The 18,275-nt window shown below is 32.0% G+C and overlaps 1 protein-coding gene across 3 annotated transcripts in view; it reads right to left on the bottom strand.

Moving 5' to 3' along the window:
* Dnc (phosphodiesterase dunce) overlaps positions 1-18,275 on the bottom strand; it is a 621,682-nt gene that overhangs the window by 348,177 nt on the left and 255,230 nt on the right. The window lies entirely within an intron of this gene.

Genomic DNA, 18,275 nt, shown 5'->3' with positions numbered 1-18,275 from the left:
ACCTTCACTTTCAAAGGGAAACTAATATATATTTATTGTACTATGCTTGAGTAATTTTTAATTGAAATTTTCGACGAATTATCCAAATACTTTATCGTCATTATCGTTAGTATATGAGGCTAGTTTTATGTATTATCAATATTAAACACCTACTTGGAGATATTTTTGTGACACAATAATAAGAAACAGAAGAGTTCGATATTGATAACGTTTGATCTTAAAGCACATCGTTTATGCTTTTCGGTATACGTCTCTATTTGATAAGAACAATTTTTATGCGTAATGAGGGACACGCGATTGCAATGACTGAATATTCCTTATGAACCGATAATTGATATCGCACATTTATCGTCTATTACATCGTCATTACGTCAACCGGAATATATACATGTAATTAGAAGGAGGACAGAGAGTGAGACTAATTCTTTAGATTAACGTCTAATTCATTTAAAAATGAAATTATGTCAAAATACTTAAATGTTATCATCAAATTTATAGAACATTTTATTTAAGTAACAAGCACGAATTTACAGTTTTCAGTTTTAGAAAAGTGATTTTCAATCATGAAACATGTTTTTCATAATGAATTGAATTAATAAGATTCGATTGACTTAGACGTTGATCAATTAACATTTGCAATGTTAATTATAATGCAAATATCGAATCATAGTGCTGTATTTTATTAAAATATAATACGGAAATGTATGTTTGACTATACATAACAGGCTGAAGAGACACACAAGTATTATAAATTCATCTTGAAACAAAATAAAGGTAAATACATACTTTTAATAACGTTACATCATTTTTCAATATCAAGCGACACATTAATCCAGTGATACTGTAATAAGAGTACATAAATTATGCAAATTAAGTATTAAATGTCTGCAAATTGTCTCTCTATACATATTGCAAACATTAATTATTTATTACTTACCTCAGCACGTGAATTATAATTGTATTATATCAGCAATGAATATTGCGATCCATTAAACATTTAATGAAAAACAATTTTAATGATAATGATATTTCGATAAATACCTAAATTACTGCCAAACATGAAACACAAAAATTTGTATTTGAAATACAGTTGTAAAATGTATTCAACGTAAAGGATTACGAAAGTTTCTTGGAACACTATTCTTCAGTCTCCATTTTATTTTGTTAAAATTCGTGCACATCCCGGAGGTAGACGAAAAAAACGAAACTTTTGGGATAAGTAGATTTCAAACTGATGGTCGAAACTTCTTAGTAAGGGAGAATCTGGATCGAAAGTTTCATCATGGCCTCCAGCTCTTCTCTAAAAATAGTGTCGAATACTTTTCTCAAATCGGGAGTAAGAATTCCTCGATATCTTCGCGATTTTTTCTTCAGTTCCAAGCATGATTTTCGTTTCCTATTTTCTCGTCAAACGAACAGAAAATATATTTCTAAAGTGGAAAATGCGACAGTATAAGTTTTGACTTTCTTATAACTTTGTAAAACGTTCGTATTATCTGCTTGTATTCTCGTAGCTTTTCTTTTATTGCCACGGCAATTACAAAGTTGAAGGTACCAGTTCAAAAAGTAAAGCAGTGGTTTCTTACTGGTTAGAAAATCACAGGATCAGAGTTCACAAATATGATTTTTTTTTGGCGCGCCTGGCCTCTGGAATATGTATTATAATTTCTAATATCAAGGGAGATGTCGTCATGAAGCTATTACAACGACGAACATTGATCGTGATATGCAAATCTCTTCGTAGATGCAAGTTAAATCATATGTATTGAGTTGAAATTTACTGTATTCGATCGAGTAATTGATGGACCTTCTATTGAAATCCTTTTCTCTGCACGTAAACATATCTTGAAACAGTTTTAATTAAGCTTCACCCTTTTTCAAGATTACAAATATATTGGACACCATTCAATAATATCGAAGTGTTTTGTTCCAATAAAAATTTATTCGAATAACTTGCAACTCAGATATGAATGTACTTACAGATCAACCGTATTAAAGTCGTTCAAATATTGCATACAACACATGTTTAATATACACACATATTACATACACACTGTACAAATACTACATACACCACACATACACGCATTACATATACATACGTACGTGAAAGATAGTCTTATCGTCTGATACGAATGAAATTAATAATTTATTCTAACGAATAAATTTTATTCCAAATGAAAATATATTCCTCCTTTATGAATATGTTATTCAAAATAGAATTTTCTTAACTCTGGTCATTAGAAATTTAGTAACAGAGGGGATATGAATATTGACAATATTTATCTACGTATTCATCCATTTATTCATTTTTTTAGTGATGTAATTACTTAATCGGTTACTTACATGTTTATTCATTTAATTATTCTGTATATTCTAGCGAAAATATACAGGGTATCTCATTTAAGTTAACACAACGAAATAGACAACAAGCTATTTGTCTCGTAGAAAACAAACTAAGGAAAATACAGAATACGTCAACTTATTTCCTTTTTATCATGAACATATTTTTTTTATTTCGTGGTTTCATAATTTCGTAGTTTTATTTTGTGTTTCTTCTAGTTAATGAGTAAAAACAAGAAACGAAGGAGAAAATATTACGCGATATTTGCATAGAGTATAATGTATACAAACGTTCAAAATAATTTCGTAAATAGTATTAAAATTGTTAATAGACCAAGTCAATCGAAAATAATTAATAGAAAGCTTAGAAATTATATTCACTGAGTTAGACAATTTTATTTCTTCACATTCTGAAAAACTTTTTATATAAACTATTCAGATACAAATAATTCTGAATATTAGAATATAGTTTATAACCATGGTTGGTAATATACTTGCATCAAACCTAACAACATTTTGTTTACGCTCGTGAAATCGTCGATTTCTTCTTAACTCACATTTGAGTCAGTGAATCAAGGTAAAAAATCGACAGAATAATTCCGTATAATGGCAATCGGAATCATGTAATTTCTAGTTCGTATCGGCGCAATTAAAATTCATTTTAATGATAATGCATTCACATTCGAGGTAGCCGAGCCAAGTTTGCCCATTAACTTGCGTGTAACTGCACGAGTCTTAATCGTTACATCTGCCTGGAATAAAAGACCTAAAATTTTTCAGGCTATCTGATGTATAATTTACTTTTCTATCTTTCGAGACGAGGTTCTCGAAAGTGGTAAAACCAAATAGGAATAGCACGAGACCGCGATGGAATTAGGAAGGGCTACTTGATGACACTGCATAATTTTCACGAATTTAATCGTTAAAAAGTTTGTTATTTGTTCTATAAGCGGGGTACGAAAATTCTGGAAATCAAATTTTCGTCAAACACTACTGTTTTTATAAGTTAACAATGCATCGATAATGGACCTACTTGGAGAAAAATAAAGAAGTATATATATATATATTTTTTTTTTCCCAATAATATTTACTCTATACAAAACATTTCGAAAAAAGAAAGAAAATAATCGACTTCAGGCCTCGATGAATCTAGATCCGCCCCTGTCGACTATAACGACTTATTTGGTTCTTCGCATCTGAATTTTATCTTTCCTTATCTATTACAAATCGTAATAAAAACCGACATCGAATATAGTTCACTCGGTGGCTTGCAGAAAAGTTTACGACAAGTTGAGAAGTTATTACGCGAAAGGAAGGAACGCAAGCGGCACGCGAACATGGGTATAAGTTCCTAAAGACATAGGAAGACATATTTAATAATTCTGGACGGTTCGCGAGAACCGGCCGAATTGCATTTACAAATGTTTTACCGGTGCGCGCAACCATACTATATGTATCCCGCTGTCAGAAGTGTTTAATTAACGCCACGAGTTACAACATTGTAGACAGAACGGTATGAATTACGTGCACCTCTCTCGCTCGTTCATAACTAACGCGTTATGCAATCAAACGCTATGCGTCCGGCTCGCGAGACTTTCCCAGGTATTTCGCCCCGTATTTCGAATGCCGAAAATAATTATTCTCTCGCCGCTATAATAATTGCACGGCTCGTGTGGATTATCGTCGCTTATATCAGAGGCACGCGCGTACCGCGACGCTGCTTGAACGAAATGTGCATTACCGAACGAATTGGCTAGCGCGAGAACGCATTCGCGATAAGAGCGTACAGCAGAGGCCACGTTATTGAAATTAGCGTTAGGACTGTTCGAATATTTTTCAATTATTCGAATACCACGCATATTTTACAATTATTCGAATGCCACGAGTATTTTTCAATTAATCGAACGCCACAAGTATTTTTCAATTAATCGAACGCCACGAGTATCTTTCAATTATTCGAATGCCACGAGTATTTTCCAATTATACGAATACCACGAATATCTTTCGATTATTCGAAAGCTACGAGTATTTTTCAATTGTTCGAATGCTACGACTAAATTTCGAGTATCAATATTTAAAATTTGAATATTCGAATGTCATTATTCGAATAATAATAACTAAGAAACTGCTCGCTGCCTAAAAATATAAATACATTACTTTCTTTTCATCGAAATGGAAAGTTTGTCTAGAATATTGTGAATGAAATATCTTAATCGAAAATGTTTAAAAAAGAACGACAAACCAAAGGACTTAATTTCTAGTCTGCACAATACTATTCAAATACTATGAATATTTAGATATGTAATCGCTGCACATAATTATTCGAATATTCAAGTATACGAATAGTATTTAAGTGAAATAGGAAAAGAATATCTGAAGAAATAAGTATAAATGTGGATGATAGATACAATGAAACGATTTTCTGTAAAATTTTTAACTCAACCATTTTAACGTATGTTACGTGTATCGAATAGAATTGTTAGGTCAAAAATTTTTACTTGAAGTAGACATGCTACTAAAAAGAATTAAATAATATTATATTATTACCATAACGCATCAACATGTACACGTTTGAAGACTGGGCTTGTAATTAAAAAATGATGCGACCATAAAATCAAATATAATATTTAGAACAAAATATTGATTCACAGGAACGAATTGCAGCAATATATCTAAGAAAATGTTACGTCGTATTAGTATAATAAAAATTTAATATGTACGTAAAAAAATGATAATTATATTTAACATAAAGTCAAACATTTCACAGTACTGGTTTTCCACTTCTCTTTCGTTTAAACTTTTATATTCAGTTCTCGCAACATTATAACGTGTGAATTAAAATGACAGAACATTTCTATGTACCTAATGCCTATGATACTAACGTTTGTAAAAGAAACTTCGTTCCTTTTCTGAAACACCTTGATTTCATCAGAATTGGAAAAGTTCTTAGAGTGATTTATTTCGGGGGAAAAAATTAATTAGAGTTCCTTCTCGAAAGATATTTCAATTCTCTTTCGACAATCACTGAAAGGTTGAAGATTGGCGTAAAAATTACTTTGTATGACAGTGTTCGATCGTGTTAGAATGCGAAGACGGCATAATTCTATTTCTGATGTCATTTGTACATACGTGGTAACACTTGTTATGTATCAGGATCCGCGAATCTTGAATTCATTGCCTAGTACTCGCACACAAACATCGTCTAAGGGAAATTGATGTTACCGACACCTGCTGAGGAATGGACTCCTCTTTCATGCGTTACAACTTAATAGGATTGAACGTCTGTAGAGCATTAATTGCGTTATGCTCACGTGTCACACAATGTTAATCCAATATTTGCGTGCAGATTTTAGTAAACTGAGACAAAATTTCGCAGTTTATTTTGTACGAGCTGAGGATGCCCGCGAATTATATCGAATTATACCATATTCAACATTTGTACTAAACCTTCTATCGTTTGATTTCATATGTAAGATTGGACAAAAGTTTTAGTGTGCTCCAAAAGTGATTTCTTATAGTTATAAAACTCACTTGCTGTATAGAATGTCTCATCTAACTTAAGTACATTAAGTATCTCACTTGTTTTTTATAATAGGAAAAAATATTTAAGAAAACGTGATTTATTTGAAAAGGACACGTACTATAGGAAACAACAAATTCATCTTGAGGTCATTGATGTTATTTGAAATGGAACCTCATATTTTTATCATTGTACAGTATTAAATGAAGTCAAAATCGATCGAACGAGCAGCATTTGAACAAGAAAGATTCCAAAATGTGTAAGAATAGATGTAATTAAGAAAATAACGAAAATTTGAAGCGAAGGCTTCTATTTATTGTAAACGTTTTCAAAATTACATCCATTAATTTCGACACAAGCAGCCACTTACGACGATATTTCACAATCTCGGACGATACGAGAAAACGATATGAGAGAATCGTTCATTTATTGTATAAAATATATTATTAGATAATATCACATAATACACAGATATAGATATATGCAAAGTTAGATATTATTTAATTACTTACACAGTACTTACTAAGTTATTTGCAAATATATTCAAAAAGAAATTGTGCGCGAAGAAACTTTATTTTAAATTATCTATGTATTTGTTGCAGAGGAACCGGTTACTTTCAGTTTCTGCCACCATAATTTTGGCATCGTGCGTCGGTAAGTAGTTTCAATATAGACAATTAGCAAAAAGTTTCTTCGGTAGGGAAAGCTTCAACGAAATTTCCAATGAAAATGAACTTAAAAGCACCGATAGATTTGAAATTGTAATTTCCCGAGAGCAAAAGAGTGCCTTGAAACTTCGACACAGTTAGTTTTACTTATTAACGTCGCTTACAACGTCTCTCAATCGTTGAGTATCAGGGAATCTGTTTCCGAACCGTGATTACTTTTTACATTTATCTAGCACGATAACGAAACCGAATTTCTTAATGTCACGAAACTTGATCAATTATAATTACAATTTTCGCATGCACTGTTCGGTTCATCGATAATTTATGCAGATTTCTATAGCTTACGGATACAGTGCAATACTTACGAAAGCGCCAAATTTATTTTGCTGAAAAGCTTTCAAGCACGAAGCTTCAATTTATCGCGAACTTTTGAACTAGTTTTTATTCGGATAATGAAGAATTTATTTGTCTTAGCAGAAATCGCTTATTTCCAAAAATCGAAAACTATTTTATCTCAATTAATATTTTTACATTAAAAATAAAATATTACTTCGCTTCTATCATGCACAATGATCAAAAGATGTACAAATCTATAGACACTGTAAGTATTTCAACATAAAATTTCATTCCATTATGTTGTCAATACTTATTGCAAATTTGTAGGAAAATCCCAAAAATGATGTTTTAGAACAAATAATTAAGAAATTTATACGTACGGTTAAAAACGGTTGGAGTCGTAATAAAATTACAAAAATAAGTTACTTGCTTATTTCGAAAGAATATTTTATAGAATATCAGTTAACTTCTTTGCAAAATACGCATAAATATATTTAAATGCATTTAAATCCAAATTGAAAGAAAAATACAAACAAATAAATAAAAATGTCAAAATTGAATATAAAAAACGAGCATAAAATGAACAGAACTGTAATAGCAGCAAAGAAAATAAAGCATAAAAGAATACATACATTGACTGCAAAGTTTGAAATATTAAAATAGAACTTTTCATCCAATAGAGTAAAACGTTTTTTCTAACGAAGAAATTATATGTTCAGGCCGAAATATCGAGTACATCGTTTGTGCACGGAAAGTTATTATTTCCGCAATCTTTTAAATCGTGTCGATCATAATGTACATACACTTGATGGGCGAATTCTGCCAGGTTCTCGCGTTTATCGCGTTCAGACATCGCGATTGCAGATACCGTTGAAATTTACAGAAAACAAGAATAATTGCAGAAACGATAAACAAAAATACCGCGAAGTTTCACAATTGGCAACTCCTCAAAACAATAACTTTCTAGCACACGTTATTGCACTTTTTGCAAGAGTATCGTGTATCGATACGTGTGTTTCTTCGCAAAATACGAGTCAGAGCTGTGACCAAACGAACGTATAAATGAAACGTTTACTTTTGCAAAAGTATCAGTATGCGATGAGAAATCTGTTCTTTTTAAAGATATTGCTCCGGGACTTAAATTCGTTGAAGATGGTTAGGCTTCATTAAGAATTGTTGATCGATGTCACATGATGACATTTATTGTGCATTTAAAATATTAATACAATTTTTCAGGGATCCTCAGCTTTGTTTTCCCTCTTGATTAACTCAGTTGAATTCATATTCAGGTTCAATATGAATTTTCGAGAAGTGTTATTGCAATCAAGTAGAATCAAATAAAAAAGGAAAATGATATATACAGATATATAATTATTTGCAAACGTTTCGATCTTTGGTTTAGGTCTTCTTTGGTATGATATATTATTAATCTAAAAATGAATTACACAAAAACTTATTTTCTTAAATTTGCGATACTATAAGTTTATCATATACGTGTAATTACTAAAAAAATTCATATGGGTATTTCTGTTGTACTTAAAGTTTCAAGAAGATACTACATGTTTTTGAAACAATGTTTTCTATAATAGATAGCCGTCAGATACAAGCAGAACTAGTAAATAATTCTGCGTAAATACAAATTCTTGTTCATAACCAATTGACAATAACTTACACTGTTGGTCAGAATCTCCATAATAACTACTTTGTGCAGGTGATTTGACATTAATAACTTGTTTGGATATGAGATAAAAAATGTTTCCTTCTCAGTCATACTCCTTTACTTGTTTTTTTTGTTTTCCTTTGTTGATCACTTCTGTCTCCATATGTTTCTTTGCGCAAGTGTATATACGTATACTAATTAATTTATTAATTCACTCTCTGCTATTGATTCCTTTTGTGATCATTACTTTTCATTTTTACTATACATTCAACTAACAAGAGGTCAAGACAATTTTCTTTTAATATGTTACACAAACTATTTTTGCATTTCATTTGATTTTCTAAATCACAAGCATCTAATTATAATTATACCAACAGTTTATGTGCCTTATAATTATAATTGTAAAATCTTCGAGTGACTTCTTTACATTTTCCTTAAGATAATTTTCTGTAGAAAAGCAACAGTCTCGAAATTTGAATAGAATATCTACGATTTAATACATATGAATCTTTGCATCTGCAACCGTTTATTTGGAAAATTTATGCGAAACTTTAGTCATGCGACGGACCTTAGCCTGTCTTCGGAGTTGATGATAAATGACATACACCGTTTCGACTAATTTCTGCAAATATCTTGTATTTGGCAACAGCGTTGATCGAACAATTTTGGAACCCTAATAATACCCGCTAGAATATTCTTAGCTTCATCTATTTAAATAATCTGAGAAAACATTTCGATTTCTACCTATCCAAGCAGATTACTAAAGTACTTCAAGTTGTGCCTACTTAATAATCTATTAAAATATTCTAGCTTCTACAAATCCTATCAATCTCAAAAAATATTCTCAGTTACCATACTAACGTTTCAATAAAATATCCAAAGTTCCTTCTACCATGGCAGTCTCAGAAAATGTTCTTAGCTATATGTATTCGAACTCCTTAACACCAACCCATCGAGTAGATCTACCTTCTTTGCGTCATGCCGCATAGTGCGCTTACAAATATGCACGAACAAATAAGCGTGTTTATACTAACTGTAGACAAACTGAAATCAAAGATAAGATTAACAGGCATTAAATAAGAGTTATTACTTCATATTTGCAAAGGATATACACATTTAAGATCACTTGTGCCGCTAATATGCGGATTCTTTTAGTCTCTTTCGAACTTCGATCGAGTACTGTTCGTAAGATGTTGTTTCTGCACTTAGAAGAAAAACAGTTATTTATTAGTTATTTTATTGAGCAAGAGTAATGTTTAGTAACATTGGTAAAATTACATACGAAATAGTTTTATTTAAAAATTTAATAATAATACTTAATATTTGTATAAGCATTAGGATCTAAATATAATTTGCAATTATAAGAAACTTCGTTCCTGAATTTTACTAGAGAGACACGATAAGTATTGTTTTAATATTGTATATAATTAATCTCAATATTACAGGAGTTACACAAATTTACATTAAAGATGTATTGCATATAGTTCACGAATAGTACGCGATTGGCAAAGTGTTAATAAAATATAGACCATTCTAACTTAACAGCTGACTAAAATAGTTTAAATTTTGCTCAATCTGACAACCAATGAAAATATTGCCAATTCCCTTCTGTTCTCATAGTTTCATGTTACAATAGACGAGACCTGGAATATTTTCTTCAATTATAGCCATAGATATAAATAGAATATTGTATTCTCATAGAAACATTGATAGAATTTAAAATATTTTAGTAATGTAATTAAAACATTTTCAAAGCTCCATAAATTTCAACTTTTACTAAAATATTCCAGGTTCAATCAATTCTGATCTCTTAATAAAATATTTTAAGTATTTTAATTGCAACGAAATAATAGCAAACCTTCGTACTTGTATAAAATTTTTCGTTTGTAATATAAGTTTCATGTCTTTATGAAAATGATCACGCTTAATGTATTATAAATTCAAAATTTACATACATGATTCTTATCTAAACACGAGAAACCTTCAAATATAAAACACTATCATTTTACCAATTTTTTCTACTTTTCCTAATTTAATTAATAAAAATATTTTCTTGTGCAACAAATATTTATAAGTTTATTTAACATATTAAAAAACACAGTCACAAATTAATAGTTATTATAGTAAAGTAATTATAAACTTTGACAGGAACGGACACAAAAAAATAATGAAAATTCATATAAACATTTATCCTGTTCGACCTTATTTTCGTATGACAGGTGTTTCTGTAATTCAGTAATTCTCGTTACAAATTGAATAAGCTTTCTTCTCAAACAAAATGCCCTAAGTGATCGCCTCGGGCTTCAGTGCAAGCTTCTACAAGTCTTCTCATTGAGCTTCTAATATATTCGAAAATTCCAAGTGCTGCTCTCATTCTTTGACATCATCTTCAATGCATTAACGAAGTAATTAAATGGCATCCACCGTTTTACTATATATCTCACATTTTAACCGAAACCATGTGTACAAATTCATTGAACTTAAATTTGGAGCTTGAGATGGTTAGACGATAGATTCTTTACGTTCAGTTTATTGAACGTAAGATCTAATTTCAAAATTGTCTTATCTTACGACTAGGCAAGCGTCGTTATACATAAACTACATATGGTGCACAATTTCAAATGGAACGTCGCACAATAATTTATTTAACACATTTGCTGCGGATGACGCCATTTGACGGTTTCGCTTGTTTCAATACGTATGAACGACACCAACTGTCGTTGTCACTTGTTTTACGATTCATTTGTTAATATCCATCGTACACGTTAGTGAAAGAACACGCATTGTCACAGATATTACGAGAAAGATTCAGTGCACGTGTTACTTATAGCCATTTTTAATTTAATATGCTTATGAACATATTCTTAATTATGCAAAAATGAGTGACGCTGATAATGATCAACCATGCTGTTCTGGAACGAACAGATAAAAAATGGATGTCATACATCATGATATAGATTTCAACAGAATTTGAAAGCACTGTGATGGAGAGGAAAAACAAAAGAGGAATATTAAAAAAGAAACCACTTCACAGTGTTGAATAAAATAAATACACGAGTGTCATCGATAGGCAGAACCAAATGGTGGCTAACTATCGCTCTCTTCGAAAGTCGTTATATTGGTACAAAAAATTGGAAATTCATATTTTTCAATTAATACTTTTAAATTTCTATATTGCAAATTTTCTGCTGACAATATAGCATATTTTGAGTACAGAATGGAAATTATTGGAAAACTATTGCCTTCCATAATAAATACAGAAAGAATTCAGAAACGTATGACCATTAAGCTAGAGTCAAACGAGTATAATACTCGAAAAAATAAGAAGAGATACTATGTGGAAATGCACGTTCTGATAAATCAAAATTGTATATTGATTCTTATTTTAGTTTATTTCATAAAAAAATGTACGATTCTGTAAAATATATGTAATTTCTTACATATGTACTTTTGTTAATTTTATTCCCATTTATGTATCGCACAAAAATTTATTTACTGTAATACTACTAAGAATTACAAAATAAAATTTTTCACTGCTGACAATTTTCTTTTTCAGTCAGAATAATGTCTTTTTTAAGCAACGCCAATTGGCATCAGCTGCACAGTTTAATACATATATTAGTACAAGTGACACCAATTGACGTCAGTTAAATTAAAACTTAAATTAAGCTTTGTTTAAAAAAATACATGCTGTCTATTTTTTTACAGATCTGCAGCATTTAAGTAATAGTAACCCGCTCTTACGCGGTTTATTGCGACAATAAATTCTCTCTCTAATTTTTTATCTGCGTATGGTAAATTGACCGTTACAAAAACATAGGGAGTATTTGTTTCCTTTACTAATACCTTGCTCTTTGACCATATTATTCGGATTGTGTTTGGCTTTACATTTAAGTGTATCGGACAAGTCAGTAAATGGAATTTTAGTTACGTCCAATACCTCGGAGTTTGTTGTAGCTTTAGCTAGAACGTTGGCAATCTCGTTACCCAATATTCTTATATGAGATAGAACCCAGAAGAATTTAAAAAATCGTAACATAGCCTCTCCTCGATTATGTTATCATTTTTTTAATTTCTAGAATATACTGATTGGTTTTGATATCTGCATTCGGAGTTTGGAGTCTTTTTAAGACGCTTACGGTATCAGTAAAAATAAAAATTTTGTTTCCTTTGTTATTTAGGGCAACGTTGATTGTTTCATTTACGGTAACGCATTCAACTGTGAAAATTGAGCTATTTTTTTTTATCAATGCTCTTTGTAATATTTAAGCCTAAATCTGGACAAAAACAAGCTATATATTTTCAGAAATCTTACTTCCATCTGTAAATATAATATACTTAATACATGAAATTCAATTAATGTTATTTGTTGAGTAAATATTATTAGTAATGTGCGACAATAATTTTAATTAAAGTTTCCAGAACACTCAGAATTATAAAGAATACAATGATGTTCTGAACTTAGTTATAAGCTTACAGGTCCTCATCAGGAAAGTGAGTATAATATGTAATAAAAATTATATTTAAAGATTGTATAGTTCTCTACAACTATAAAGAAGATGCGAAGTATAATGTAGATACCTATCAATTTATATACTTTCTATTTAATTACTTTTACTATGAAATTTTGAAATTTAATTTTATATTATATTTATCTAATGAAAGCTTAAAACCTAGAACGAGATATGCTCTTTACACCAGATGTTCTAGAAATATTAATTAAAATTATTTCTCCCATGTTTTCTCCTACATATTATTAGAGTGCATAAAGTTACAAACTTTTTTCAGTTTATAATTTTATAGTTATAAAGCTGTGTTAGTTAAAGTTGTTAAGTAAAAGAACTCTGTTCTACTGTCAAACTAAGCACCAAGCATTGTTTCGAAGAAAAATTATTATCATTTTCAAAGGATCCCTAAGAGTAACGTGCAATTGCATTTTGATTTGCATACATGGGTATATTATTAAAATTTCATGAAATTGTCTTTTCCTCGGTTGTACACAATGGTTCTTCGCCGTTTGTGCCACAGAAAAAGTAAATGCAGAAGAAAGTGCAAGGAAATTGCATCGCGAATAACGACGGAGTTTTGTCCTTTATACATCGTGGCAGGATCCCGCAAAAGGATCCCTGTTTCTGAAACTCTCGACAAAGGATTTTAATGATTCACTCAATAGACAGTGTCTCGGATTTCCCAGCGAACGGACGGCTCTATGATTGCAAGGGTTCGTTAAAAGCTTCGTTGAAACCGTCGTGGAAACTCCAAAGGCAAGGTTCCTCGTTTTAAGTTTTAACGTGTGTGAGATAATGAGGACTTTTCGTATCTGAGACATACTAGTGACTCAAAATTAGTTGCATAGGTTATCCGAGCCACCTAATTTCCAAGGTCCTTGAACAATATTTCCTACTAATTCCATCGAGATTAAAATGTACAGTATGTGTCGATAGTTTTTACACATCGAATCTATTCGAGAAACTTCGAAGCAATAGTACAACAAAATTTGAAATAATAAATCGCCTTCAAGTCGTGTATTGACACTTTCTCGAAATTAATTTTCAAACACCAACTGAAAATCAATTGTCGAATAGACTTGTACTGAATTCATATCATTAGGATTTACTCAATTTCTTCCTTATATGACTTCAAGTATCACACAAAAGTGAATATTAAATGATCATTTACCAAACGTCGAAACCGAGTTTAACAAACAGTTAAGTATTGAAACTTTTTATAGAATATTTCCTATTTATAGAATAAAAGGGGTGATGAAATTTGATGATCGGGCACTAAGCTGCATCCTAGAGACTTATGGGCCACATGTTTGACATTACTGTCAAACCTTCACCTTGAAATGTGTTATCAAGAACATCCTCCAATCAGTTGTACTAGTTATTCATTTTTGGGTACAATATTCACTAGAAAAGTTTTAAAAATATAGCACTTATTTTTGGTAATTATTCGGCAAACAATAATTATTCGGTTAACAACATTTCTCTATAAAGATCGTCAGACGTATATAGAATGTATGTGGTATTTCAGTATATACCATAAGATATAAGAACTTCTCCTAAATAATCCTCAGGCAGTTGTACTCATTATTCATTTTAGGGTACAAAGTTCACTAGAAAATTTTTAAAAATGTAGCACTTATTATTCGGCAAACATTATCATTTTTAACATTTCCCTATAAAGATCGCCAGACATATATAGGACGTATATGGTATTTCAGTATATAGGAAGTAAAGTTGCTTGTTTTTAAAACATTATTTCGATTTAAGATAAGCAATTTAAGATAAGAAACCAATCTTACCGATCTCCCAACATCCCGTGGTATAAGGCAGAGCCTACTAGGATACCTTACCGATGAGTCCACTAGCAGGCCCGAAATGAAAACTTTTCCTACCTTTATCACCCTACAGCGCGCCAAAATTTCAATGATCTTGTCGATCACATGACAGCAGTTGAGCTATTAATCTAATCTAATTCAACCTTATCCACCAATTGAGTTAGATTAGTTTAGATTAGAGTTGAATTATTTTAGGGTGGGAGTGTAAGCAGACCCCCACCACCGGCCGCATGGTAAACTTTCAAAGAAAATATAATTTTCTCTTATATTGATTCAACAAATATAAATACTAACCCCTTCCTCGCCCTCCCGCTCCATAACAAACATTACGTTTAAACATTAGTCTTTTTAGCGATCAACCGAACCAGACGATATTAATTTTCTTGTAAGTACGGCTAAGAAGTATGAAGGAATATTTGTTATCTTATTAAATAGGAAATATGTATAGTTGCGGTAAATGAAGTGCTAGCTCCCAGAGAAGGAGGTCTCATGCTGGATAGGAATTCGCAAAAATAAAGCGTGGAGAAATAAAAACAAGTTGGACAAGATGCGTTGTTATGTAGACTGAAACTCAACACGTGTCATTGTCGTCGTGTTTGGTTCCTCGAAAGTTAGATCTGTCACTAATCAAGGGTCATTTGCACATGGTGCAGTGAACAACCGGACAATGACGCTTCGACGCTGTAAATATCGTCGGAAACGCCAGTGACAAGGAGAACTATTTGGAATGTGGCCAGCAATGCGTTTATCTACACTCTTGTGGGAATATCAAGCATTAAACGAACACGAGGTGACGTTTATGTAGCCTCCGTTGTCAATTAAACCGAGCCTTTGATGTATGTTGTATCAGATACCTGAAAGAGCTCCCAATTACTTCATAGGATATATGTTCCCTCTTAAAATAATAAGCATTTCATGACCAATCGATTATCCAATTATCATGTACTTGTGTAATTGCATAATTATTTCAATTACTAGCAATATCCTTAAACAGGACACAACTTTCTTTTGATATAGCTTAGGTTCTGCCAATGTTAATAGCAATCCTTGATTTGTTACCATATAATTCTTCATAAATATCTATTTAGGTACCAATTTTATTCTTATCGAGCTTATGTTTATTGACAGAACTTTAGCTGCGCCCCTCATGCATTTATATATTCGTAACACTTTTTAAACGGTTTACTAATAAGTATTTTACTAATGAAATGTTTTGATTCAGACCCCACCTTTCTTCAGTTGTTCTTAAGCGTATTTAAAAATCCATTGAAATTTTTATACAGTTTCTGAAATTGTGTGGAGCTCTATCGTTAGAGTTTTCTGATTCTACTTCACCTCGATATAATACTTTTCCTTTAGGATTAGATTTAACTTGGAGAATGAAAAGAAATCTTTTGGAGCGAGATCAAGCGATTACACGCGTTTTTATATGTATATTAGACAAAAGACACGTTTTTAGTACAACTTGCGAGTATAATATATTGTGAAAACCAATCTTATTAATGTTAACTTCGTTCGCCATAATTCAACGTATTAAGAATATGAAAGTAACGTTATTCACATTGTATTACCTACTGGTTAAAAAAAAGTGACTGTAAAATATCATACAAATAGAGGAAAACTTTTCATTTATAATTTGAGTATCGCTCAATACATGGGAAATTGAGTATTTTGTGGAAAAAATTACCCCAAGACCTCTTTGAAGAAACGATGTACGTTTATCATGCACATGCACTTTCATATCTTAGGTAATAAGGGTGTATAGATCTGCAACAAATTATCTCGAATTTTCCAAAATGGTTGCATCGAATTCCAAACAACGAAACGCAAACGTCACTGATGACTTATCGAGCAATCTGCGAGAGCAGCGCGGCGAATAGTATTTCCATTAATTATGATCTCATTCCTCATTCTGTAGAAACCTTCTTCAGTCTGCGTAGGGTTCTCTTTAAACGTATCCGGAGATCTTAATAAAGCGAACCGAAAATTCCATTAGGGTGTAAAGCTAGCAGCGAAGGAAGCAAAACCAGAAGACGGATAGTTAATTTATTGGAACTTCAATCTCTTTAATATTTCTGTCCCAAGTGGCTCACTTTGCTACAGAATGCGTGGCTAATAATTTCGTTAAGTTTTGATCAAGATGACCCCAGCTTTCACTTATTCAACGTGACAAGAATTATCCAAGAGAACAGAACACACGAGTATGTCTGAAGTTATTTCCCCTGAATTTAGGCCTCGTGTCACTCAAAGATATTTTGGACAATATTGAGGTGAAACTTGTTGCTAGGTGGTACGAAAGATTTATAGAATATAGTAACTTACTAGGAAAGATAGAAACTCTCCAGGACGATCTCGATTTATTTATTCGTTCAGAAGTGACAGGTCTTGACGATAGAACAACTTCCGATTAAACCCTATAGTTCAATAGACACGTGGCAGCAATCTGCGTACCTGCAACAGCTATGCAACAGTTGGCCAATCCGTGATCAACCTCAATTTATGATTGGGCACGCAGTTCCACATGCATGAGTTAGCAGCATTATGTAAAATGCCGTTCAAACAGATTTCCTTGAATAGAAAACCGGTTTGCAAACGTGGGTTTAGCGACGGTGATCGGGCTCCTGATTATCCGTGACCACTTATCACGTTGGTACTCCTACGTCACTGACACCGCTCATATAATAAAATTCGTTTTAGCGACGGTGTGTTTACTCGAAATATGCGAAGGAACTCGGGTGCAACTGTGCAAAGAGAAGCAAATTCGAACAGTAGATTTGTTTGGAATGTCGAGAACGATGAATACTCTTCAGTAGTGTTTAACACTGAGCTATCTTCGCGGGCATAATTTATCGGCGACGAAACGTTTGAGAAAGACATCCATTGAAATACTTATGAAACGTCTCCTTTTATTTACTCCAACAAAACTAGTTACATTTACTTCTACAAAAACCATATGCAAGAGACGTTGTATTCTTATTTACAATAATCGGTAGCAAAAACTTAATCGAGGCTACGTTATCTACATGCATCGATTATAATTCTAATAAGTGCCTCGAATCCGTATTCTCAATTTCAGGTAAAAGTTTACAAAATCTGTATCACCGTCAGATGTTAATGTAACATCTTCCTCGCCCGGGAAAACTTCAAATAAAATCTAAAATTACGTTATTCACGGTAAGCTCTATCCCAACAAAGTGCAGAATCCTCGATCCCAGTTTTCGAATTTCTCCATGTCTCGATTCAGTTGATCATCCAAACATTTCCCAAGACGAGTCGTTTTGATCGTAATTCTGGGAGCATCCATAGATGCAACACATGTAGCATGCCCTTAAACGCAATTAGGTCGAATGCTCAGGTGTCGTAAAGAAAATCTTCCGGTGAACTACTCATTCCACGTATAACCTT

This window comes from Ptiloglossa arizonensis, chromosome 2 (genome assembly GCF_051014685.1).
Source record: "Ptiloglossa arizonensis isolate GNS036 chromosome 2, iyPtiAriz1_principal, whole genome shotgun sequence".
NCBI lineage: Eukaryota > Metazoa > Arthropoda > Insecta > Hymenoptera > Colletidae > Ptiloglossa > Ptiloglossa arizonensis.
This window is presented reverse-complemented; position numbering and strand designations above follow the sequence as displayed.